At 36.7% G+C, this 27,995-nt stretch overlaps 1 long non-coding RNA gene across 4 annotated transcripts; it reads left to right on the plus strand.

The window, feature by feature from the left end:
• The first annotated feature begins 20,878 nt into the window (after window positions 1-20,878).
• LOC142609136 (uncharacterized) lies at window positions 20,879-27,235 on the plus strand. Of its 4 annotated transcripts, none has more exons than XR_012839575.1 (4): window positions 20,879-21,032; window positions 21,983-22,050; window positions 24,115-24,261; window positions 25,736-27,235. It is a non-coding gene; the product is annotated as an uncharacterized LOC142609136 (long non-coding RNA). The 4 variants fall into 4 exon arrangements; XR_012839577.1 differs by having other exon boundaries at window positions 24,150-24,261; XR_012839574.1 differs by lacking the exon at window positions 24,115-24,261 and having other exon boundaries at window positions 25,736-27,000.
• Window positions 27,236-27,995: the final 760 nt, after the last annotated feature.

The raw sequence follows: 27,995 nt of genomic DNA on the forward strand, positions 1-27,995 counted from the left end.
CATGGACGTTATCCTCGTCCTAGTGCTTTCTTTTGGACGACTGCTGGGGTGGATGACCACGGACGGTCTGGAGTACTTTAATTTTTCTTCATTCCTCATCAGTTGCCCCTTCGTCCAGGGGTCATGCAGCACATCACCAGACTTCAGGACGAGTTTTCCAAGAACATTTATTATTATTATTTTCTATTTTATTTGTTTTTCAGATAGCGTACCATGTGTCATGCTTTCATAGGTGATTGGTCATGTCAACTTACCTCCTTGAGGCAGATGCCACGTGTCACTTTCTCATTGGTCTCGTCGTTGTGAATACCGAGACTTCTCTACCTATAAATAGTGGTTTCCCTCTCGTGCCCCTCTCATTTTTTCAAATTTTCTATTTTGACACTTCTCGTCCGTCGCCTAGTCTAGGAGTGTTCTCAGCGTCCTTAGTATCTTTTTTCTAGAGCCAGGTATTCCCCTTACTCTCACTCTCAGGCTTTCCTTTTTAAGCTTTAGGACGTCTGAAATGGCTACTTGTTCGTCTAGCGACAGTGTAGACAAGGCCATAGACGAGTATCATAATTCTTCTAGCTATAATACTTCCAGTAACGATAGTTGTAGTAGTAGTGGCCACACAACGGAGGAATATACCTCCGGTGTTCCTGGAATTCCCGCTGAAACCTTACAAGAAAGTCTTAGGACGAGGGCAGCCTCTGGAGTTGATACCTCAACGAGCGTCCCGCCATCCCCCCTTTTGGACGAAGAAGAAACTGTGTATAGTTGTGCTATAGAAATCCCTTCTAAGACGGACGAGAAGAGGTTAGACGCTCTTAGGAGTTGGTTCCAAATCCCAGACGATCTAAATTCGAGGTTAGCCGTCGAGGGGAATGGTGTTACCAACCCCGTTTTGGAATAGGTATTTACGAAGCTTATTTGCTAGGGGGCTTAGATTACCTTTAAATGCCTTCGCTAGAGAATTACTCACTAGGCTGGGCTTGGGAGTTTGTTAGTTTAACCCCAACGCGTGGAGACTTATTGTCTCTATGCAAGTCTTATGGAATGAGGTATTTAATGGGAACCGTCCTATCACCGTGGACAAGTTTCTGTACTGTTATAAACCCTCTGAAATAAGTCAATCTTTAGGTTTTTATCAATTTACAGCTAGGGGCAATGACTGTAGGTTGATTAAGTATTTGCCTTCGTCTGATAGAAACTGGAAGACAGAATTTTTCTTTGTCTCTGATTTCTGGGCGGGGCATCCTATCGAGGTTGGTAGAGATGCATTTGCCCCTTATACTGGAGAATTAGGGAACCTTCGTCAAGAAGGTATGTTATGTTTTTCCTTCATTCTTTTTTCATTTGTTTTGTTATATTTTATCTTTAGACAGTTGTTTAACCTTAATTTTCCTCTCTTTTCTCAGTTGTTAGACATCCTTCTTTAAGTAAGTTTCACCGTGACCGCGTCCACAGAGCTCGTCTACACCCCGAGAGGAATTTTCACTCGTTGGTGACTCTTCGACACTTGCACAAGTGGGGACTTGGCCCTAATCCATCTGCTGAAGCCCTTGCGCATGAACAAACTGTCCGTAGACGTGAGTTCTTTTCTTACTTGAAATTTTGAATTTTTTTTTTTTTTTATATATACATATGTACATGTGTTTTTCAGGAATGGCAACCATGAAAGAAAACAAAGGGAAGGAAGTGATTGACGAGACAACCACACTTGAAGTTCAACCTTGGCCTCGTCCTACTGCTGGAGATAGGAGGAAAAGCTTGTCCAAAAACTTGGACTTGGGAAGCTTACCCAGTCGTCAGGGGAAGAAGACCAAGCATGGGTCGTCCAGGCCCGAAACTACTAAGTCTGACCCTCCCTCCTCCTTGCCGTCCATCACAGTTGTTGATGTTGACTCGTCTACGCCAGTCGGCGTCACTCTGTCCAAAACCCATGCTCCTCAAAGGATTTCCATGAACTTACTAGAGAATGAGGATTTAGCCTGGGAACGATTTCAAGAGGCTATAACGGGTGAGGACGTGGCTGCGTGCTACGATATATCTTTGAAGGAGTTTGAGCATTCCGGTGTCCACGATCTTTTTAAGGTGAGCACCTTTGTCTCGTCTTGCTTTAGCAATGTTATCTGTTGTCATTTTTATCTCTTGAACTTTCTTGTCTTCTATGTAAGCAATGTCGAAGTTCATAGCTGCGTCCAGGCAGGCCACGGAGATGGACAAGACGAGGATCCTTCTTGAAAAAAGAATAGAGGAGATTAAAGACGACTGCAAAACTTGGGCCGAAAAGGCCAAGGGCGAGGTTAAGGGGTTGAATGCTTTAGTGGGGGAGCTGAAATCTGATGCTGTTAAGAAGGACAATCGTCTTGACTTTCTTCAAAAGAAGAATGACGGGCTGAGTTTCCTTCTCAAGAAGGCTAAAGACGATGCAGTAGAGGAGTTTAAGGCGTCCAAGGAGTTTACCGATCTGCTAGACACGAACTATGCATCAGGGTTTGAAGATTTTAGAATGGATGCTATAGAAAACTTTCCTGGAGTTTACTTTAGCACTATTAAACTCAACCTTGGCACTGCTACAAGCTCTCTCCTCCAAACAGGCTCAGACGATGTTAATATTGAGGATGATGCCACCACAAAGCCATCTCAGGACAACCCCAATGTTGATGCCCCCCCTTCTTGAAGACGAAATCTTTAACTTAAGTGCTATTGTTGTTCTGTTTTTCTTTTAGTTTGGTCCATTGTTTTTTGGACCCTTATTAAGATGTATTTGAGTACAATTATCTCGTCCAGAGTATTCTGGACGAGTTTATTAACAATTGCCTTTTAAGGCTTATTTTATAAGGGTTTTTGGACGGTAGTCGTCTACCCTCTTAGACTGATGAATATTTACTTTTATCCATTATTTATTGTATGGACGAGTTTATCCATTATTTTCACCATTAATGTTATTGGCTTTTAAACAGTTAGTGTTTTAAGTGTTGAATGGTCGTCCATGTGATTTTCTTATGGACGACCCACCTAAGCAGGGATGTCTTTGTTAGCTAGTCAAATCTTTACAAGTGTAACTCGTCTTAGGACGACAATGACGACTTTGCCAGTCTTTTACCTCGTCCTTTGGGCAATTATCACTTGTCTCCTTGCAAGACACTTATAATGTTTTACTCGTCCTAAGACATTGAGGCGTCTTGACTAGAAGCTCGTCTTTAGAACTTTATGCTTTAACGCATGCCTTTTTCTTGTCTATCTACTTCTTGGACGAGTATGCCTTAGCTTTTTCTTTTTGCTTTATCCTCATTTCGAGAAAAGCATAGACGAGTATGCCTTAGCTTTTTTATCCTCATTTCGAGGAAAGCTTATGAACGTTACATCCCTGCGTCCAGAGATTTTCATTCGTCTTAGGCTTTTGCCCCCCTTGTGGGTATCATTATGGAAACTAGATTAAATATATTAGAAATCCAAACCATATTATTACATGAACATTGTCCACAAATATGGCACGCTTAGAAGCTGGTGCCTTATTAAAATACTTAAGAAAATACATAACCTCGTCTTTTACAAACTAGTCTGTAGACGGTGCAAAAGTTTAAGAACTAGTGTACTTTTTATTCTTAATACACACTATAGTAGTAATAAGAACACAACAGTAGGTATAAGTAAACACATAGATCATGGTTGTAGCTGTCCATAGTCTCAACTTCGTCCCTGGATTATTTCGTCCAAGCTCATCACTGATAGTACCTCCTCAAGTGTTCCACGTTCCAGGGGTGCTCTAACTTTCGTCCGTCCAAGGCCTCCAGGTAGTATGACCCCTGCCTCTTGCAATTGATTACCCTGTAGGATCCTTCCCAATTAGGTCCCAATTTTCCATGAGCTAGATTCCTAGTTGCTAAGGAGACTCTTTTGAGAACAAGGTCCCCAACACTGAATCGTCTGGGTTTCACCATGGCATCATGCTGCCTAGCCATAAGATTCTTGTATCTTACTATCCTCTGCTCCACATCCATTCTTACCTCGTCAATAAGATCGAGGTCAAGACGAAGTTGTTCCCCAGTCTCTCTCTCCTGATACTTCATCACTCGATGATTAGCCATATGAACTTTTGCCGATATGACGGCTTCACTTCCATAGGCTAGCTTAAAAGGGGTCTCTCCTGTCGGAGTTCATACAGTCGTCCTGTAGGCCCAAAGAACACCTGGTAACTCAACTGGCCATATCCCCTTTGCCCCCTTGAGCCGAGTCTTGATGATTTTCAGCAGGGATAGGTTCGCTACTTCTGCTTGTCCATTCACTTGTGGATGGGAGGGTGAGAAATAGTAATTCTTGATTCCAAAATGTTTGCAAAAGTCCCTGAAGGGTGCGTTGTCAAACTGACGTCTGTTATCCGATACTAGTACCCTGGGTACTCCGAACCTACATAGAATATTCTTCCAAACAAAATTTTTAACATTTTGCTGAGTGATTGTTGCAAGAGGTTCGGCCTCTACCCACTTGGTAAAGTAATCGATCCCTACTATCAAAAACTTCATTTGTCTGGTTCCCATAGGGAAGGGGCCTAGGATATCCAGTCCCCACTGTGCAAAAGGCCATGGGGTCATCATTGGGGTCTGGTACTCTGACGGCTGTCTAAGGACATTGCTATAGCGCTGACACTAGTCACATACCTTGACATAGGCCTTAGCATCTACCTGCATTATAGGCCAATAGTAGCCTGCACTGTAGGCCAATGGTAGCCTGCACTGTAGGCCAATAGTAGCCTGCACGGACAACCTTATGGACTAGTGATCTTGCTCCTGAATGATTTCCACATGCTCCTTCATGAACTTCCCTCAAAACATAGTTTGACTCATCCGGAGCCAAGCATCTTAGGTAAGGTTGGGAAAAACCTCGCTTGTACAGCACTTCGTTTATGAGGACATATTTGGCTGCCCTGACGCTCAACTTCCTAGCTTCGTCCTTATCTTCTGGAAGCCTTCCATCTTTAAGATAGATTACTATTGGACTCATCCAATTTTCTCCCCCTCCTATCTGCTGTATGTCCGGAAAGTCTATGCTTAGCATATATTGGACATTGTCGTACTCGTCCGTAACTCCTCCTGCAGAAGCTGCTTTCGCCAAGGCATCTGCTTCCATATTTTCCTCCCTAGGGAGTTGAACAAAACTTATTGCTGAAAACTTTCGTGCAAGTCGTTTCACTTTGTTGAGGTATTTCTTCATCTAATCTTCCTTGGTATCACACATTCTATTTACTCGGTTGATGACCAGCTGAGAATCTCCTTTGACTATTACCGACTCCGCCCCTAAGGACTTAGCCAATTCCAATCCTTTGAGTAGAGTTTCGTACTCAGCCTCGTTGTTGCGGGTTTGATACTGTAGACGGGCCGCGTACTCTAGCTTGTCACCCTCTAGGGACTTTAGTATGACTCCAATCCCTCCTGCATATAGTGTGGATGATCCATCTACATTAATAACCCACCTTTCAACTCCTTCGTCTTTGTCTAGCTCATCCTGGCTGGGGGTGAACTCTGCAATGAAAACTGTTAATGCCTGCGCCTTTATCGCGCTCCTTGGAAGGTATCTAATGTCAAACTCGCTAAGTTCCACAACCCACTATATTAATCGTCCAGCGGCTTCCAACTTGTTCATTGCCTTCTTTATGGGATGATCTGTTAGGACGTTGATAATATGAGCTTGGAAATAATGTCTTAGCTTCCTAGAAGCCGTAATCAAGGTAAAAGCTAGCTTCTCCATCATCGGGTATCGTCCTTCTGCTCCTCTCATCGCACGGCTTGTGTAATAAACCGGTTTCTGGATTCTCCCTTCTTCTCCGACCAACGCTGAGCTTACTGCGTGTGGGGACACCGCCAAGTACAAATACATCTCTTCTCCAGGTATAGACGAACTCAGCAACGGCGCTGTCATGAGATATGTCTTCAAGTCTTGGAAGGCCTTTTGACACTCGTCTGTCCACTCAAATGCCTTCCTGAGGAATTTAAAGAATGGCAAACACTTGTCAGTAGCTTTCGACACAAACCTGTTAAGGGCGGCAACTCGTCCGGTAAGAGACTGGACTTCCTTGATATTTTTCGGTGGTTCCATATTCAGTATCGCCTAGATTTTGTTTGGATTTGCTTCAATTCCTCTGTGCGAAACCATGAACCCCAAAAACTTCCCCAACGAAACTCCGAAAGCACACTTGCTTGGATTTAATTTCATGTTATACCGCCGAAGTGTATTAAAAGTCTCTTGAAGGTCATCCAAATGATTTCCCTCGTCCAGGCTCTTTACCAGCATATCATTTACATAAACCTCCACATTGCGCCCGATTTGAGGACAGAACATGTGGGTAACCAGTCTTTGGTAAGTCGCCCTGCATTCTTCAAACCGAAGGGCATTACTTTGTAGCAATACAACCCTTGGCTTGTAATGAATGAGGTCTTTTCTTGATCCGCTTCGTCCATCTTTATCTAGTTGTAGCCTGAGAAGGCGTCCATGAAACTCAGCACCCTGTGACCTACCGTCAAGTCCACCAGCTGGTCAATGCATGGTAATGGGTAACTATCCTTGGGGCAAGCTTTGTTTAAGTCAGTAAAGTCCACGCACATTCGCCACTTGCCGTTAGCTTTCTTCACCATGACTACGTTCGCCAACCAATCTGGATAATAAACTTCTCGGATGAACTCCGCGGTAACCAACTTTTGGACTTCTTCCTTGATGGCATTGTCTCGCTCAGGAGCAAAAACTCTCTTCTTCTGACGCACTGGTTTGGAACAGGGACACACGTTCAGGCTGGGAGTAATAACACTTGGATTAATACCAGGCATGTCTTCATGACTCCATGCAAAGACATCGAGGCTTTTCTTCAAAAACTGGACCAAAGCATGCTTTGCCTCTTCTTCCATGCTCGCCCCAATTCTAGTGAACTTCTCAGGCTAGTTCTCATCCAAAGGGACGTCTTCTAACTCCTCAGTGGGTTCCGCTGCAATCCTTCTCCCATCTATACTCATTGCCTGTATATGCTCGTCCATCGCCAGCATGGCTAAGTAGCACTCTCTGGCGGCCAATTGATCTCCTTGTACTTGGCCCACTCCGTGCTCGATCGGGAATTTGATGGACAAGTGGTAGGTAGAGGTTACCGCCTTCCAACTATTCAAAGTTGGTCTTCCAATAATTGCATTATATGACGATGCACAATCAACAACAAGAAAATTTACCTCTTTGGTTATCTGCTGTGGATATGCTCCAACGACCACTGGTAATGTAATGATGCCCACTGGTTGCACCTTCATTCCTCCAAATCCCACCAATGGCAAATTCACTGGTCAAAGCTGATCTCGTCCTAGCCTCATTTGTTGGAAGGCGGGGTAATATAAAATGTCTGCAGAACTGCCATTGTCTATCAACACCCTCCTAGTCATGTAGTCAGCAATGAGTAGGGTGATGACTATCGCGTCATCATGTGGGTGGTGAAGTCGTCCTGCGTCCTCATCTGTGAACGTAATGGCCTACTCGTCTACTTCCCTCATCTTAGGAGGTCGTCCAGACAGCTGGATGTTCTGCACCACCTTCAAGTATGTCTTCCTCAACTTAGATGACTGCACTATTGAGTTTCCTCCGATAATTACTCTTATCTCTCCTAGTGGGGGTCGTGACGACTCCTCCACCTTAGCTTTCAGTTTCTCATCTCTCTGGTCTTGTCCAAGAAAGTTCCTTAGCTTTCCTTGTCTAATGAGATTCTCTATCTGCTGCTTCAAGTCAAAGCACTCGTCCGTGTCATTCCCGTGGTCTTTATGAAAGCGGCAATACTTGCTCCTATTGCGCTTGTTAGGATCTCCTTTCATCTTATCCGGCCACTTCAAGGATGGATCATCCTTGATCTGCATAAGAACCTGCTCTAGTGGCATAGTCAGGGGTGTGTATTGCTGATTTCTCGCTGAGGAACTTGCCTTCTTACCATCCTTGTCTTTTCTCTCGTTTACCCGAGCCTTCTTTGGACGAGGTCCCTGATCTGAGTAACGCTGGTGGCCCGCTTCCGAGCGCTCTGCTCTCTTTCTCTTTTTGGCTATGATAGCGCCCTCAGCATTCATGAAATTCTGGGCCGAATGGACGAGTTTGGCCATAGTCTGTGGTTCTTGCTCGTAGAGCTTATGGATGAACAAGTCAGAATTGACCCTATTGTAGAAAGCGGCCAAAAATAACTTGTCATCCATTTCGTCTACCGTCAAGGCTTCCCTATTAAACCGGGTAATGAAGGACCGCAAACTCTCATTTTCCCCTTGCTCTATAATTAGCAAACTAGAAGAGGAACGCTTGTGGCACTGTCTTCCAATGAAATTATTGACAAACAACTTACTCAACTCTTCAAATGATCCCACTGAGTTTGGGGGTATTTTGTTGAACCACACCCGCGTTGGTCCCTTAAGTGTGGTAGGGAAAGCTCTGCACATAATCTCGTCCAAGACCCCTTGAAGGTGCATGGTCGTCTTGAAAGTAGCAATGTGATCACACGGGTCACGATTTCCATCATACGAATCCAAAGAAGGCATTTTGAATTTCGGAGGTAGGGGATGACTGTTGATGGAAGCCGTGAAAGGGGAGTCCGTTCGGTGAACTAAATCGTCCACTAGGTTCGCCCGCCTCATGTTCTCCCTCATCTCATCCATGGCTTTTCTCATCTGGTCCATCTCTCTTTCCAAGTGTGGCACTCTTCTTGAAGCGGTACCCCTTGTCTGATTTTCGGACTCAACATTTTCGGACTCAACATTTTCTTCTCCACCTTCTTGACTCTGGGCTCGTCCTTCTGCGTGCCCATCTTGGCGCTGCCTCCTAAGGTTGATCTCTCTATTCAACTCCTGATTCTGACAGGTCAGTTTTGCCATAACGGCAGCCATGTATTGTATATGTTGAACAGAAGGCGGTTGCATGATAGGCGCTGACCTGCAATAGCGAAGGGGATTACTAGAAGCATCCCTACTCTCCTGGTGGCCTGGGCTGGTAGCCCTTGATCTTGTTCGAACCATTCAGCATTTTGTCTGGGAAAGGCTAATCGTTGACAACAAAACAGATAGTCGAACGAAAAGAACAGTGAATCTTTCCCACAGACGGCGCCAACTGATGTTGCGAAGAAAATCAGTAGGCTAGATGCTTCGAACTTGACAGGACTGCTTGCTCCTTCGATGGCCTGGAAAAGAAAGAAAAGCGATCAAAGATGACCGGGATTGCCGGCCAAGAACCCTCCGATGGCAAAGTTAGTCTTCTCTCTATATTTTCGGAGTTCCAACTTTTTGGGAAATATAAAGCGTACCTTTTTTCTGGTCTGAATGGGTGTTTATATAGTGTCCTAGGAACAGTTATTGGGCTTGTAACCTCCCCTGGGTTTGAGGAGGTGCGAGGGTTTAAGGATAACTTTCACAACCGTTTAGGAGTTATATTTTCTCATATAACGATCACTGAAAGTTATGCGTATGTTACGGAGTGGTGACATGTACTTAGGAATTCCGAAGTGTAAAGGGCTCGTCCAGGGGTGGACAAACCCCTTCAGGACGGGGTTGATAGCTTTCCTAGGACGAGTGCTGTGGGTGTGTTTTCATCTATGGATGACCATGGACGTTATCCTCATCCTGGTGCTTTTTTTTGGACGACTGCTGGGGTGGATGACCACGGACGGTTTGGAGTACTTTAATTTTTCTTCATTCCTTGTCAATTTCTAAAATTTTAAATGTTTCATTCATGTGGTTACATTTTTTTTTTTTTTTGTATTTGTGATTCAGTCAAAATTTCCCATTTCCAAAAATGAGGAAGAAAGAAAGATCTTCAAACATCTGACTTTAAAGGGTTTGGATGAAAAGTGGAGGAATTGGAAGTGCGCCTTGAAAGCAAAGCATTATGATGAGTCAAAAACTGCAGCAGGGATAGTAGCTGAGGCCCTAAGTACAGTGAATCGCCAAGGTTTTGCTACACATGTAAACTTTTGGTTTAGTAGAGAAGGACTGGTATAAAGAACATTATCTTATACATTATGGCATCTAATGCTTTGGTAGAACACTTATTCATAAATACAAATGAAAAGAAAAGTGAATTAAATTTAATTTTAATCAATGTGTTTTTATGTTGAATGTAGGAATGTAGTAGGGCTGGTAAGAAAGCCAGTAAAAAGAAAAAAGATTTACACACTGCAGGATCAAAATCTTATGCACAACATGCCTTTGATATGGTAATTGCAAAGTTAGTACTTGGGAATAGTTTGTGTATTTTGCTTACATTCATTTGCATCCATTAAAATAATTAAATAATTAATATATTTGTGATGCAGTTCAAAAAAGATGGGGTTGCACCAAATCGAGGGAAGCTATATGTAAAGCTTCACAAAAAAAAAGGATGGGATGCCTGTTAATGAGGATGCGAGTGAGAAAATTGTATGTGTCATCATAATTTTTAAGTATAAGAATTTTATTTCTACCATTCTCCTTTTTTTTTAAAACAAAATTTATAATTATTATCCTGATTCTCAGGACAAACTGAAGGAGTTAATGAGTTAAGAAGCTAGTGACTTGCCTGAAGGTGCAAATGGAAGTATAGTATGGTCTTCCACAGATGCATTTTCTAAGGTAATGGGTAAAGAGAAACCTGGTTGTGTGCGGGGTTTAGGATTCGGGCCAACTCCTTCTAACTGAAGTGGCTCAAAAAATAGCTGTTATGGAGGGATAAGGATAACTAATGAAGAAAAGAGGTTGAAAGATGATAAGATACGTCGCTTGATAGATAAAGTATCAACCTTAGAAGATAAGTTGGCAATGGTAATGCAGCATATTCAACTCCTTGCTAATACTGATATATAGGTTGTAAATATGTGATATATTCTTTATGCTTTACATGTTTTGTAGGATTACTAAATTATGTTATCTTATATCTTTATATTATTGTTTTACTTCATAATTTAGGATAAAGATGTGGCTAGTGGTTCCCCTCATCAACAATCTCCATGGCATCCCTTTGCTGCAACTGATGAAATGGAAAACTGAAGTAAGTTTTATTTTATTTTATTTTATTGTATTTCTTTCTAATTGATAATTGATCGACTTTTTTATTTTTTATTTTTTAATTTTTTATTTAGGATTCTAACCAGAAAGAAAACCACTTGATATTTTCAAATGTTATTTAATAGAAGTATTGTAAAGGCAACATACTTTGTCTAATGGAGATATATTTTTTTCTGATATTATAGGAAAGATGACAATATATTGGAGTAACAAAGAGGGAGCATTGGAGCAATAAAGAGGAAGCATATTTCACAGTTGTAGTGATTCTTGGTGATTAATGCTTTCAAATGAGAATATTATGGCCTTAGTTTTTATTGTCGCTTGCCTAATTAGTTTATTTTTGCTTGGGTACCAGACTCTATTGTTTGCTTGGATACCAGACTATATTGTTTTTATTGTTATGTGTCTAGATCACTATTTATTTTGGATTTTAAACAATATTATTGTCTGCAATTACTTTGTCCGTGTGAGTTTTTAAATTCTGAATTTGAAACACTATTTTCTTAGCTATCACGACTAACCTGACTTATTATAGGGGCAAGCTTATGTCATTTTATTTTCAAATTTTTTATTAGACTAATACATAAATAGCATTATACATAATCCAATAGCTTGGAATTTATGATTTTCGTTATTAGTTGGTTTCATCATGCCTCAACCCCAGTGAAATTGTTTCTAAAAAAATGAAATTAACATATGGGTCTGATTGATTCTAATACCCAATTTTATCCTATTCTCCTTTATTACGTTATTAGTTGATTTTTTCAAGATACAAGCACAAGTTCAAAAAGGACTTTTGCGTATGCTATATTTTTGCTCCAAGATTACCAATTGATTAACAACTCTCTTTATGGTCAGAATGAGTAGAGAAGGTTAATTTCTCTAATGAAAAGCAGCAAACTTATTACTTATGAGTCATGTGTCTAGTACAAGATGTGTTGTTGCTTTACAGTCTTGAACATGTGTTTCTCTATGTATTTAATAGTACTTCTCTACGTACAAGTTATGATAGTAATATGGTACAAGTTAATTTAAAGATTAAAAAATTGGTAACATACTCAATTTTTTTCCATATATTTTATAGTCTTGAGAGCTCAAACTATGTTATCTATTATAAGAAGGAGAAATTATCTATTTCTATCAAAATAAAAATAAAAATTATTTATTTCACAAAAAAAATTAAATTGTTTAGATAAAACGACACCCACATAAGCAAGAAGATTAATTTGTTCTTCAAAAGTTGGCAATCTTCTTTTGGAAATAGAAACCAAAAGCTAATATTTAAGTGTTATGAAAATAAGGAGGGAGCACCCTAGTGTATTCGCACTTAACTAAAGCAGTAAAGCTCTAGAGAAGGTTGGTTCATGTTTGTGACCTTGCTATACACGAACAACAACAATCCAAGTATTAATTGGATTTGGCAACCCAATCCTAATATTAATGGAACTAGGATTTAATGTGGTGCAATCACGGACATCCTTGTTGTGTACAAATTAGAGCCACAAATTTCTACAAAGTCAAGCCAACACCAAATACAAGTTAATATCCCTCTCTCTTCGGGACGTTGCCACTATATATATATATATATATATATATATATATATATATATATATATATATATATATATATATATATATATATATATATATATTCTTGCACAATAGAATTCTACCATGCACTAACTACCATATAACATCACATTTTTATATATTAGAGAAGGTCGGTTCATGCTTGTGACCTTGTTGCTGTACACAACAACAACAATTCAAGGTTAGAGCCACAGACTTGTGCAAAGTCAAAGCCAAAACCAAATAGAAAAATAAATCCCTCTCTCTTTGGGACGTTGCCTCTCTATATACACATACTAAGCACTCTCAATCTCTCTTTCTCTTTGGGTGTTCTAATCTCTCCATCGATTCAAGGTAAATATTCTCTCATTCACGCTTTTGTTTTTGAAATTGTTTTGGCACATGTTGATTACAGCTTTAGCTTCTTGGTTGTTTATTTCAATTTTGTTTATTACTGGTGTTTTTTTCTTTATTATTTTTTTTGTATGTGTGGATCTTGGGTTTAACGTTTGTATACAAAGCTAATGTCTTTATCTATTTTTGTTTTGTAAAGAATTTATTTTATTTTGTGTCTGTGACTGTTTATGGTTCCTTTTCATTGTTTAGAATTCAAACCCAACAAAACTTAATGCAATTTTTCTCCCAAAAAAAAAAAATCAAACCAAACCAATTTTTTTGGGCGGTGCTTTGATGTATACTTATAAAAGATTGATTTTTTCATAAGGACAGCTTTGGTTTGCTTTTTATGTTAAAATATCCACCCGTTACATCCATTGAATTATAAAATTTTAAAAAAAAATCTATATACTTTTACTTATCATTATGTTAGAAAATTTGCATGACTATTAGTGTTATAAAATATGTATAATAAAGTGTTTATTAGGTATTTATTTTAGAGAGTACTTATATTACATTAATTGTAATACATTCTAATACCATAATTTTGCAAATAATTTCTTTCAAATCTCAATTTTAATAGTTTTTCTGTGCATCGCATGGGTTAGCAATTAGTTTAATATATTCCAATCACTTAGGTAGGTCTGCCAATAAAAATTATTTGGCTGTCCAGATTAAACTAAACCAGACTTAGACAGTAATTGATGGTGCAAGTTTTTAATTTTTTGGGCAAGGATTTATCATGTTCCTACATTTAAAGGAGGTAGGCCTGATAATGGTGCAAGTTTGTAATTTAATGTTTTTGCTTATGGCCTTACTAATTTATTTTTAGCTTCATTTAATTTTTCTTGTAGAGCAGTTGATACCCATGGATAAGAGTTGGATGAAAAAGCATAGGCATTCAAAAGAGTATGTACTAGGGATTAACGACTTTTTGAAGTTTGCATCCAAAGTAAAGACTATGGATGGGATGATTTCATGTCCTTGTGAAAACTGTGTGAATTCAACTATGCTTGCTGTCAACACTTTAAGGGATCACTTAGTATCTTTTGGATTTTGCAATGGTTATAAATGTTGGTTTTTCCATGGAGAACCCTTAACTACTACAACAACTTCTTGTGAAACTAGTACAAGTCATGTCCAAGAGACCGTGAATGCACAAGAATTCTTGAATTCAAAAGACATTTCCATTGAATATGGTGATATACCTAATATGATGCATGATTTATTGTGTGGCCACATAATGAATGAATCTGGAGGTAGTAATAACTCTTCAGAACCACCAAAAGAAGTCCCAAATGTGCAACAATCTAGGCAAGGTCCTAATCAAGATGCGCAAAGGTTTTACAGTTTACTTAAATATGCTAATCAACATTTGTATGAAGAGTGCAAGAATTTTAGCAAGTTGTCTGCCCCATTGTGCATTTATATTAGTTAAAGTGTCTTAATGGCTGGAGCAATAAGTCTTTTACAACGTTGCTCCAGATTTTGAAAGATATGCTTCCTTTGGATGCGAAGTTACCGAAAGACACATATGAGGCTAAGAAAATTATTAAGGATTTAGGACTTGGTTATGAGAAGATTGATGCATGTATAAATGATTGTTTGTTATTTTGGAAAGAGAATGCCAATGATGAAGAGTGTAAAGTCTGTCATACTTCCAAGTGGGCAACAAATGAGAATGATAAGAAGAATAGTGGGAAAGATAAGGATAATTTGATGAATGCTTCACTCAAAACAAGAAAGAAAAAAGCTACTAAGGTTTTGCATTGGTTTCCTTTAAAGCCAAGACTACAAAGGTTATTTATGTCTCCCAAAACAGCTTCTTCAATGAAATGGCATGCTAAGGCACAAATGACGGAATAATAAGACATCCCGTCAATTCTCTTGCTTGGAAAACATTTGACAATCATTATGTAGATTTCTCATCTGACCCTCGCAATGTTAGACTTGGATTAGCAGCTAACGGATTTAATCTTTTTGGAAATATGAGTACTAGTCATAGTACATAGCAAGTCGTCTTGATTCCATACAATCTACCTCCTTGGATGTGCATGAAAAGATCTTTTTTCATGTTATCCTTGCTAATACCTGGGCCAAGTTCACCTTTAAATGATATAGATGTGTATTTACAACCTTCAATAGAAGAATTGAAGGAATTGTGAGATGATGGAATATCAACGTACGACGTGTCTTCTAATGAGAATTTCAAGATGCATGCAGCATTGATGTGGATGATAAATGATTTTCCTGCATATGGTGATTTATCTGGTTGGAGCACTAAAGGGGCCTTTGTGTGTCCTTATTGTAATTTAAATACTCGATCTCAATGGTTAAAATATGGAGGGAAATATTGTTATATGGGTCATCAACGATTCTTGGAAGAAGATCACAGCTTCCATAAAGATAGAAATTTTTTTGATGGGACCGAGGAAATGGAAAAAGCTCCTGTTATACCATTTGGCATTGACATCATGATGCAAACTGAAGGCATTAATTGTATTTTTGGGAAGAAAAAGACCAAAGTCCAAAAAAAAGAGAAAGGGAAAGGAAGATGTAGACCAAGAACCAAAAGGATGGAAGAAGAGAAGTATATTTTTTGAATTGCCTTATTGGGAGAATCACATGTTGCGGCATAATCTTGATGTGATACATATAGAAAAAAATGTTACAGATAATGTACTTGGACAGTGCTAGAATTGCCACGCAAGACTAAGGATAACTTGAAGGCACGTCTTGACCTAAAAAATTTGGGTATAAGACATACACTTCACCCAGAAAAAGAGGGGAGATGATAAGACATATATGCCACGATCTTGTTTTAAAATGGTTCAAAAAGAAAAGGATAGTTTCTTTAGAGTTTTGAAGAAAATAAGAGTTCCAGATGGCTATGCTTCAAACATTTCACGTTGTATCCAACTTAAACATCGCAAAAATTCTGGATTGAAGAGTCATGATAGTCATATTATAATTCAACAACTTCTTCCAATAGCAATAAGAGGAGCTTTACCAAAGAAAGTCAGTATGGCTTTAATAGATTTATCTTGTTACTTCAGAGAAGTATGTTCCATAGCCCTGCAAGTAGAAGATCTTGAGAAACTTAAGTCTCGAATTGCAATGACATTATGTGAATTGGAAAAATATTCCCTCCTTCTTTCTTTACTGTCATGGTTCATTTAGTTATCCATTTGGCCATTGAAGCGAAGATTGTTGGACCAGTCCATTACCGGTGGATGTATCCCATTGAGAGGTAAGTCATAATAATTTAAATTTTTCAATGAAATCCATTATTCCACTATTGATATTTTGTTTCTAAATAGGTATCTCTTAAGACTTAAGTCTTATGTGCGTAATAGAGCTCATCCAAAGGCCTCTATTGCTAAAGGATACATTGCAGGAGAGTGCTCAATATTCTGCTCAAGATATTTGGAATTCATTGAGATAGTATTCAATAGACCCATTTAAACGTTGATGATGCTACAGGAGCAATGTTGAATATTCAACTGAATGGGTACAAGCACATCGTTATGTTCTATTTAATAGCAATGAAATTATTCCATTTCGCGAGTAAGTAATATTGATAAATATGATTCATATTTAAGCATGTTAAAATAACTCTTAATAATAACACATGCTACATTTGTTTATATAGGTTACAAAAGGAACGAATAAAGAGCAGAATACGTCCATATTGCGTACCAAAAGGAGTTATTAATAAGATCCATATAGAAGAGTTTTGTGATTGGTTTCAAAATTAGGTAAGTAATTCATTACCAATAATTTTTAGCATACAATAGAAGTAGTGTAAGGGTTACTTAGCTCATATTGATATATCATAAATAATTTTAGGTTGTGGCCATGAGTAATAGTGAGAAGGTTAAACTTACTTATAAAGTTAGATGGCTTGCTGAAGGACCCAATGCTAAAGCTAGACAAATGAAACGATATGTTTCAACAGTACTAAATTCCGAACCAAAGATAATGAGGAAAATAAGCAAACTCAAAACAATAGAGTCAGTGTAGAAAAGGAGGCATTACTTGCTACAGTGTTCTATCTGACATAATTGAATTGAATTATTATGATAATTTGAGATACATATTATTCAAATGTGATTGGATTGACGTTGATACAGGCAAGGGATATAAGATAGATGAATTTGGGTTCCCCCTTGTCAATTTTTCACATTTAATACATGTTGGGAAGAGAATGACAGATGACCCATTTATTTTGGCATCTCAAGCTTCACAAGTATATTATGTTGAAGATGAAAGAGACAAGGATTGGCTTGTTGTTGTCAAAACAAAACCAAGGGATGTTTTCGACGTTGGTAATGGCAATTTGAGTGATAATGATGTAGACATTTATTGTGATAATGAGCCATATGATACCGTGATTGAAAATCCACCTAATAATGTGAATGACAACCTAAATTGGGCTCGAAATGATGTGGATGGAACCACAGTCGATACACCACTTCCACTTGATGAAGAGAATTTTATGGATGATTCTAATCAGTCTAAAGAAGATTACTAGTCGCAAGAGGAAACGTACTTCATTGTTTTAGTGATTCTTGGTGATTAATGCTTTCAAAGGAGAATATTGTTTCATTGTAGCTTGCCTAATTAGTTTATCATTGCTTGAGTACCAGTTTATATTGTTTTTATTGTAATGTGTCTAGTGACTATTTTGGATTTGAAACAATAATATTGTTTGCAATATTTACTTTGTTAGTGTGAATTTTTAAATTGTGGATTTAAAACAATATTTTCTCAGCTACTGGGACTAACCTTTTTGCCAAGGTGTATGAGCCATTTTATTTTCAAAATTTTTATTAGACTAATACATAAATAGCATTATACCTGGTCCAATAGCTTGGAATTTATGCTCTTCTCATTTCTTTAGTGCTAGCTGAGTTCCCGCACGATGGGCAGGAGAACTTATTATTAGTTTTTTTCAATGTTTCAATAATTTTAGCCAAGAATCTTATAGCTAATTAACTGGTTGGCACATGTCTAACAAATATATCCAAGGTTCAAATCCCCCACCCCAACAATCGATGCATAGAAAAATTATTTCAATAATTTTTCCAATAAATAAATTGTAATATTTAGTTATTTTATATACAAAATAGAAAGACAGTAAGAATATTGTAGTGATTTGATTATACTATATATATATATATGTGTGTGTGTGTGTGTGTGTGTGTGCGTGCGTGTGTGTTTACAAATTGAAAATTGCATGATATAGTAGCTAATATAGGCAAGCATGTTTTATGCCTACTAAAGAAAATGCAAATATCATTTTTTTTTTTTTTATTCTTGATTGTGTGTAACTAAATTATTTTTTTCCTTTTTGTTGGACATTGTTTCAGTTGTTGCAAAACCAACTTAATTTGAGCAAGAATACCATATTTTAAACCAATTGTTTCTCATATAAATCTTAGAAAAATGATATTAAAATTTCATTATGCTTAAAATAAATAATATAACAAAATAAACATATTTATTCTATTAGTAATCTTTTTAAACAAATAGAATAAATACTAAAATGTTATTCACCCCCCCCCCCACACACACACACACACATATACATACATACATACATATATATATATATATATATATATATATATATATATATTACATGTCACTAAAAATGAGTTAGGAAATTATGGCCTTTTCAATAGGTGTTTGACACCACACGAAGATTGTTGAGGATAAACATCTTCACAATTTAAACCAGTAGATAATAGTTGTAATACTATGGTTTGGGGGGTATTTTTATCATTTAGTGATTTTAGGGATTTTTTTTTTTTTTTTTGTTCATTGTAATCATTCCTAATGTATTTTGTAAAGTTGGAGGTCTAGGGGTATATTGTTCATTTTGAAAATTTTAAAAATATTTCTCTAGTTATGGACATTCTAGAGATATTTTGGTCATTTTATAATTCTAGGGGTATTTTGTGTCATTCTGAGTATTTTAGATGTATGATGATCTCATTAGGGTATTAGTTTTCTACATTGGAGTATAAAAACAAAAACAAAAACAAGAAAACAAAAATGACTAAACTTTGTAGTTTTGTATTTAGAAAACACCTATAGAAGCACAAAAAAAAGTATATTGTAGCAGTTGAGAAACCGCTCACCAAAAAAAAAGAAAGATTGTAGTTTTGTATTTAGAAATCACCTATAGAAGCACAAAAAATAAAGTATATTGTAGCAGTTGGGAAATCGCTGTAAAAAAAAAAAAATATATATATATATATATATATATATATATTGTAGCAGTTACAAAAAAACCGCTGCTACAAAAAGACTTATAGTAGCATTTGAAAATCCACTACAGTAAACCTGCTATAGTAGCATTTTTGGTAAGTGCTACAAAAAATACCACTGTTATAACTCATATTTTTTGTAGTGATTCTCCCTTAACCAAGAACTATCCTACAAAAATAAGATACTTAAGAGCATTCTCGTCAAAGAATGCAAATATTTTAGCATGTAATATCTCAAAATCCTACTTTATCAATTTTAACATACCACTTTACAATACACTCAATATCAAAAGTTTTATATTTTTTACCACTTCATTAAAATATTATTTCTTTTTCTTTTTTTTTTAATTCTCAATCTATCTCTTCCTCTCTCTTTCTCTATGTATCTAACTTCTCTCAAACTCATTGCAAAACCCACCCGCTATTACTGCCCACACCCATTACTACTAGCCACCACCACCCACAATCTCAACCCCCAACCACTAAAATCACAAAAAAAAAAAAACAAACCCAAATTCAAATCACAAACTCAAACCCAAAACCAAACCATAAAACTCACACCCACCCACCATCAACCACCACCGGTCCACCGCAAAAACCCATCAAACAAATACTCACCACCACCGATCCACCACAAACCATACCCATCCAAAACCAAATCACAAACCCGCCAAAAAATGTCCAAATCAAAACCCATGTACAAACCCACAACTTGCAAATCAGAACCCAAGGCATGTGGAAAGATAATTATAGATTTGAACTGGTGAGGGCGAGTGGGAGGGGCGAATCGGAGACAGTGGCAACCTGGCTACGTTGCGGCCAAAGAGTAGAGAGATTGAGTGACTGAGAGTAGAGAGATCGAACCTAAGAGATGAAGGCGATGGAGGCGAAAGATGAGCTAGTGACGTTGCAAACGAAGAGCTGTTATTGATTGGCGATAAGTAAAGATCAGCGACAAGCAAAGATCGGGTTTTGGAAGAAGAGACAACGTTGGACCACAACAGACCATGAACCACGGGAGAGAGAAGAGAGAAGAGAGAAGAGGGAAGAGAGAAGTGAGATAGGAAAGAGAGATAGAAAAGAAACAGATCCGTTGGTGAATAATTTTTTTTTTTTTTTTTTTTTTTACAATCCAGCTACAGTGAACTACTGAACGCAGCTCACTGCAGCTTAGTGCTAAATTTTTTAAGATTTAGCATATCTAATGGAAGTGTATTTTTATCATTTGAGGTGCTAAAAATGCTAAAAAATAGCATTTAACATTTTTAGCACTTTTAATGGGAATGCTCTAAGGACAAACTAGGGATTTCATTGTATTGGATGCTTATATATATCACAAACTTTATTGCGATTTTTTTTTATAGATAAATTCAATGATTATATTATTATAATGGGAGAAAAATCTTAAATGTTTTGACTAAAAATATTAAAAAGTGTAAATTGAGCGTGTTCAGAAATATTCTTATTTATGGGCTGGGCTCCAGTTAAATACTCGAGGCACTGTCGGGCTGGGGCCTGAATGCTTAATATCATTAACCTGCTGATTGCGGCCCGGCCCATGATGACCCTTCTCTCACTGTTCGTTGCTAGCCTCCCCCTCTCTCTCTCTCTCTCTCGCAAAAGTCTCTCTATTTTCCCACAAATTTTTCTCAATTTCTTTTTTCTTTTCTGTTTTTCTTTTCAAATTCTATAGCCTTTTCGATTTCGGCCTTCCCACTCCGCACCGGGTTCTTAAATCGGAGTCCCGCTAATCTCAGCACCAAAAAAAATGGTACCAGTTTTGTCTTCTTATATTTAATTAGCTTAGTCGTGACTACAAGCATTTATTTATTTATTTATTTATTAATCTGGTGCCTTTTCAGTCTCTCAGGCTTGAATAAGTTGATTTTGCTATTCTGCTAAGACATGACTTGTTGATCATAGACTTTGTATATGTTACATTGTAGTATTCAAAATACTTTGCTGTAGTGTTTACCTATTGTGTTTCTTTGGTTACTGTTTGGTACATTTGGTTTACAGTTTTAAACTCCAGTATCACATAGAATAGTATTTATGATAGTAAATGCAACTGTGTAAGCAACTTCAAGCTTAGAGAGAGAGTCTCTTGGTGTACTAGTGTTTCTACAATATGATAGCTGATGTTACACATACATATAGGGTTAATTGCAAATATCATCCTAAACTATAAGGGTTTTGGCATTTGTGCACCCTTTAAATTTCAAAATGTTGTAATTAACACCATAATTTGAGAATAATTTGCAGTGTCCACTCACCATCCAAATTAGAGTTCAAATAGTGGAGCACATTGTAAATGCTCTTATAGTTTAAGGTGCACATTGCAAATGCACTGATTGTTTAGGTTGCACATTTTCAATGCCCTCATAGTTTAGGGTGGATGATCGCCCACTAATTGGCCAATATATTAATGTTTTGCAGTAATTTAGACGTTGAGGTGGACATTGCAAATTAACATAGAATTAGGATGTTAATTGCAAAAGTTTGTAGTTCAAAGTACATATTGCAAATATGCCTATTGTTTAGGGTGAATGATTGTGTGTGTGTGTGTGTGTGTGTGTGTATTGTACTGTTTTTTCCAGCATTTTTTTTTTTTCAGTGAATTTCTATTTATCTTACTTGATATAAGAAAGTTGAAATTGAGGTGATCTTGGTGGGTTTAACTTTAGATAGGTTCATGGAATAACTATAGATATATTTGTACAGGAGAAAGTGAGTTCTCTAGGTTGAGAAGGAAGATGATTGCATTAGCAAAACTTGTGTGAGGACAAAAGGTAACATATTAACATAAGATGCAATGTTTGTGCCCCAATTTTTGTTTCTGGCCAAGGCTAAAGAAAACTTTTGTTTTATAGGAGCGTTTAATTGTTGGAAGAGAGAGGTTTATGCTCCATCAAAGGGAGCACAAGGCTCCATTTTGATGATTAGTATACTGCAAAAACTCAGCAATGGAAACAATTTTGCAGTGTGTGTATGTGTGTGTGTGTGTGTGTGTGTGTGATGACTATTCCTTTATTAAGGCCTCAACTTTTAAGCCCTTTGTTCATAATATTCAAGTGAACCTTGTTGGACTTTCATCTGAGAATGTGTGTGTTTGTGATGCAGGATAGTGGTGGGCAAATAGAGATAAAGGAAAAGAATATAAACCAAACAAATCATAAGATTCACCATCTAGAATCTACCTGAAAACCCTAGACATCACCCCCAAACAAGAGAAAACATTCTTTAATCATTAAATTTCTTGTTCAAATTGTAATGTCCTTCACAATTACAAGAGCCACTATTTTAATAGGGATTACATCAATATGGAAATATCTAATCAGGCCACAATGAAATCCCATAAAACCCTCAACAACATTAAATTCAAAAAGAAAACTAATTCAAAAATTAAATCCGGTATCTCAAAGGAAATCTGAAACAATAAATTCTGCAATACTTTTGGTGCTCCTTGCATTAGTTTGTCTATCCTTTGTGGGCAATTGGAAATGCATAAATCTTTATAGGTTAGGTTCAAATTACCTAAAGTGTTGGGAAATGGCTATGTACCCTTTTTTTTTCAAACTATTCAACCAAACTGCCCTTTTTTCAAAGTATCTAGCAGAATAAACCTGTTTTTGGAACTCGAAATTGCTGATATTGAGTACCAAGTGGAACTTGACATTAGCAATGTCGAGTTCCATGCATATTTTTCCACTTTTTTTTTTTTTTGAAAATTTTGCATAGAACCCGACATTGCTAATGCCGGATTCTACTTAAAAATACACATAGAACTCAACATTGCTAATGTTAACTTTCAAGTAGAACTCAACATCAGCAATATCGAGTTCCAAAACAAGAGTATTTTGCTAGATACTTTTTTTTTTTTAAATAGTTGTTTGGCTAAACAGTTTTAAAATAAAGGGTAAATAGCCATTTTCCCTCCTTAAGTGAAGCTCTTGTACATTAGTATGCCATTTAATCATTTCTCATAGAATCAATATTTTAGCAAGTCCACAATTAGTTTAAATAACCTCCACATACGTATCTTGCCAAATATCAAGCCAACGTATCTTGCCAAATATCAAGCCAATTAACTAAAAAAGATCCTAAAATTGTGGTTTTCTGTAAATATAAAAAAGAATCTACTAAACAAGTGAGTTTTGAATTGGATAGTAAATGACACCGGAATGACTTGAAACTTTACATGCATGATAAGCATATGAAAAATATATGATCCAACGGTAAACTTGGCAATTGGTAAAATGTTGATCTAATTGAAAGTGATTGAGTGGTTTAACATCACAAAAAGTTATATAGGTGTAACATGAGTTCAACCCCCTTTGCCTTTGTCATGGTTAATATTTTTCATTTGAAATTTCACGAATCCCATTACCACTTTCAGAATTACAGGACTTCTCATTTATGAAGGCTTAACTTTTTTTTGCATTAAGATTGATAAATGATGTTTTGAATTTCATCATTTCTTAATATTCACTCATCTATGACTTTAGATGTTCAGAGATTTGAAATTTTAGCAGTAGTTTTTATTAAGTTACAAAACCATAGATTCTTCAAAACTAGCATGTGTTGGATAATTAATGAAAGCTCCTAATGTCACTGTTGCTTATTGAAGCTTCAATTCTTTTAGCAGATATTATAGGGGTTGATCCTTGTCAAGATGGATCCCTTTGCAGGAGGTGCAAATTGAGTTGCTTGTGGTGACTCTATGGCCTCCCAAATTCATTTTTATAGGTGCATTAGGAAATCTTATCCATATTGGAATAAAAATTTTAAATATAAAATGTTTTTGGTTACACTTTCTGTGTTAATGTTGACTTGGATCAATTCTCCTCCCATAGAAATGTTTTATGGGGAGCGTGTTTAAATTATCCAGGAAGTATAAGAGAATGGAGAAAATGAAGGCAGGTAGAGGCAATTGAGGAGGATGCTGATTCTACAAACAGTGTTGTGCTTCTATACAGTAACAAGGGTGAAGAAGAGTGAGGGTAGGAATGATGAGAAAAATTCATCAGGATTATTGAAGATTTCTGTTCTTGCTGCTTCTATTATTCATGGTCCTTATGATCAGTTTTTTTCTTTTTCTTTTTTCTTGGTGAAGTCAGGGTGGGGGTATGAGGTCTTCATCAAGCATAAACTCATAGATTTTGGACACCTCATTTCATATCCTAGAATTGCTTAGTACCTCCCATTACCCGTGTTTTGAATACCGCCTTTGTTCTAATAAATGGTTACTAGATCATATTTCTATCTCCCAATTAGTTCTTAATTGCAGTCCTATTTAGGAAGTTGTGAGACTTATAATGGGGCCTTTGTCATCAGCCGACAGCCACAAATGAAGAGTTATAAAGTAGTTGGGTCAAATTTTGTCAATAGATAACTACCATATTTAAATTACAATTAACTTGAGCTACAGGGATTTGTGTTGCAAGCTGAAAACAGATGTAATTGTTGTAGTTAAGCTGTGGTTTTGCAGAAAGTTCACTTTGCTGATATTTTATTGCTAACATATATATCTGTCATCAATAATTGATATGCTTATCTTTCCTATTACCAGGATATTACAGAATTAAAAGATACCTACCCTAGGAAAATTGGGCCAAAAGTAAACCTTTTTTCCTGATAACTTTAACATTTTTTTTGTTGTTGGAAAAAGTTTTGAACAGTGAGTTACCTTAGTTATTCTTTCCCACAACTCATTTGAGCTCTATGACAAGAACAACAATTAATCTATACATAAATATTACAATATCTTGGGTTAAGCGCCTAAGGCTGAGCACTTCCCTCTTGAGGAAGGGGTGGCATGTTATTCCACGAGTGAGGTTTCTATTACAAAATTGTGGTGCACGATAGTGCGATAGGTGCACATTAACAAAAATTTTGGGGGATGCCATGGCCGCCCAGCTGCTCTAGTATTCACAGCCAGATTGAGGTGTTGGCCCTACATTTGTCTTACCATTATTCTTTTATTTATAAAAAATTAAATAAAATAAAAACTTGGGTTCATGATAAAGAATGCTAATCCAGTCCAAGTTTCAAACAGAATGCCTTCTACTTCATCATAAGGGACTCAACCTAAAAAAAAAAAGATCTTGACATGATGGCTCCAAAACATGTATTGAGTTTTTAGTCACTTTCTGTTTGTCTGTTTGCTGTCATCATCTAGATTTATATATCATGAGTTCCTAGAAAATGGCTTGAAATATACCAACTATAAGTAATGACTTGAACCAACTATATCAGGTTTCAGAAAATTACTAGAAATTGCCTGATCCTGGTTTCTAGCCAGCCTTGTCATGTTCACAATTAAGTTCTATTAGTACGAAGAGACAGATGATGTTTCCTTGAACAAAAAATTTTACCTTGATTTGCGACTCTTGCATGCATGTTTATCTAATTATTGTTTCTGAGATGGAACTGGGTGGCGGTTGAATATTGACAATAATGCTTTCCTGTATCCAGGTACTGATCATCTACAATCTATTTTTCTATTTTATATGGCAATAGAATGACATGGATACGTCTCTATTTACCCCCATTTTTTCTTTGGCTGAGATGGCAATGCTATGCCACATCACTAGCCCCATGAAGCCAGCCTTTTCCAGCTGGCATGCACATTTATCTTCAGGTAAGTGTTTCTCTATATAAAATCTTTTTTGTCTCTATCAACTTTGTTGTTCACAGTTCACAGGTCTATTATTCACTTGAGCCTGTACACTTGTGACGTGTAGTTCATTTTCAGTATGGAGAATGTATATTCAAATTGTGTTATTTTCTTGAATTATTTTGGCTGCTTCCACATTTGCTTGTTACATGCTGACCTCTTCATTTGAAACTGCTCATTGATTTGCCATCTAAAGATCATCTAGCATAGTTAAAAAGTCTAAATTTCAATTAAATAATATCTGAAAAAAATATGATGAAACTTAGCAATTTGGCTGTTGAAAATTGTCATTGGTCATCGTTCTTTCTCTAGCTGCATCCAGAAGCATCGATGCATTTGCTTATTCAATCATGCAATGGTCAAAATTTTGAATTCAGCAATCTGGCTGTTGAAAAGTATCAGTGGTCATATTATCCTATTTTCATATTTAGGCTGAGTTCATTAGTGGAGTTCTCTAGATGATTAACCCTACCAACTATCTCCCTGTTGTAACTACGATCTTTCACGGTTGCACTTGAACTATACTTGGTCTGTAATTTTATCAGCAAATGTCTCCCGTAAGCATTAACTAATGATATGTTGCTTTCTTTCTCCGTTATAGAGTTCCACATATGAAATATTAGAAATCAGATGATTAGTTGAATATTGTGATTGGAGTTGACATTGTGATTAGATGATTAGTTGAATATTATGATTAGAAATTAGATGACAGTTGACATTGCCTATTGTGATTGGAGTAACATCACCTTGGGTTTATCACTAATCACCACTGTTATTATGTACCAATCACAACAGGCCATGTTAGTAATCATTAAAAAAAAATGTGAAAAATGTTGTCCCTATGCTTATTAATCACATATTGCAGAATATCTCTTCGTATTATCCTTTTTGGCAGGGTGACCCGTGTCATGTCCTTATGTACAACCCCAGAAGAGCCTCCATTGCTGTTATATTACTGGTTATTCTCGTGATATTCTACACTTATAGTCTTTTACAGACACAAAAGCAAATTCAACCAACCCAAACGCCCCCCAAATAAAATACAAAAAAAAAAAAAAAAAAAGGGCCTTACACAAATCTATAAAAGATTTTTATCATATTCTTCCTTTTGTATTGTACGTAACATTGTATGAGGTTGTCAAAAGGAGGGCCAGGTGAAGGCAACCGAAGGAACCTGTTGCTTCTGGTGACCTGTGACTCTGTGGCCGAAAGAAACTCATATACATACAATATATGATAGTATTATCTTAAGGACCTTTTCTTTTATATTTACAATAATAATATATGGTTCAGCTTCAGCTTTAGAGATTTTATATTGTGAGAGCATGTGCTTCCCTTACATAAATGCCTTTGTTCCTTCTTGTGTGGGAACTTTTCTTCCTTTTTTATTTTTTATTTTTTTAATTCTTTTTATCTGGTATTCAACTAATCATTATTAAAAATGTCCCAATTATAGTCAATCATTTGATTGTCTCTCTAATAACCGTCCTCTCAATAGAATAAAAAGGGGTTGCACGCTTTAAGTATATTAAAGAAAAATAAAATAAAAAAGTGTTTGGTGTGTCTTTTTTTTTTTTAATTTGTTTTCTAATTTTTATTTTCTTTATGTGGCAGTCAGGTATGGTAACTGAGGTGGTATTAACGAGGTTGTGTTTTTGGTAGAATGTTAGGTTCGTCATATTCCCGTTTATAATTATAACGAATACTTTGTCAGGTTAGGTTCAATGATTTAGAGTTTTTTGTTCTCACGTGCCGACAGTTTCTCAGATAATGAAAAAATAAAATTAAACCCATCTCTTTTATGTTTTTATCTTTTTCTTTTAGAATCTACTTTAAATAACAAGTTAATAACCATTATTTTTTTTAAGAATAAGTTAAGAACTGAAGTTTGAAGATACCAAAAAAAGTAAGATGCTGGTGGCCTTAAACATCCATGATAGTTTTTGCTATAAACAACCAATGGCAATCTTTTGGAAAGAATATAATCTGTCTGTTGCAAATTGGTCTCCACGGTGCTTTATTGTGAAGCTTTTTTAATGGGGGTTTAACATTAATAAC

The sequence above is a fragment of the Castanea sativa genome, chromosome 1 (genome assembly GCF_040712315.1).
Source record: "Castanea sativa cultivar Marrone di Chiusa Pesio chromosome 1, ASM4071231v1".
NCBI lineage: Eukaryota > Viridiplantae > Streptophyta > Magnoliopsida > Fagales > Fagaceae > Castanea > Castanea sativa.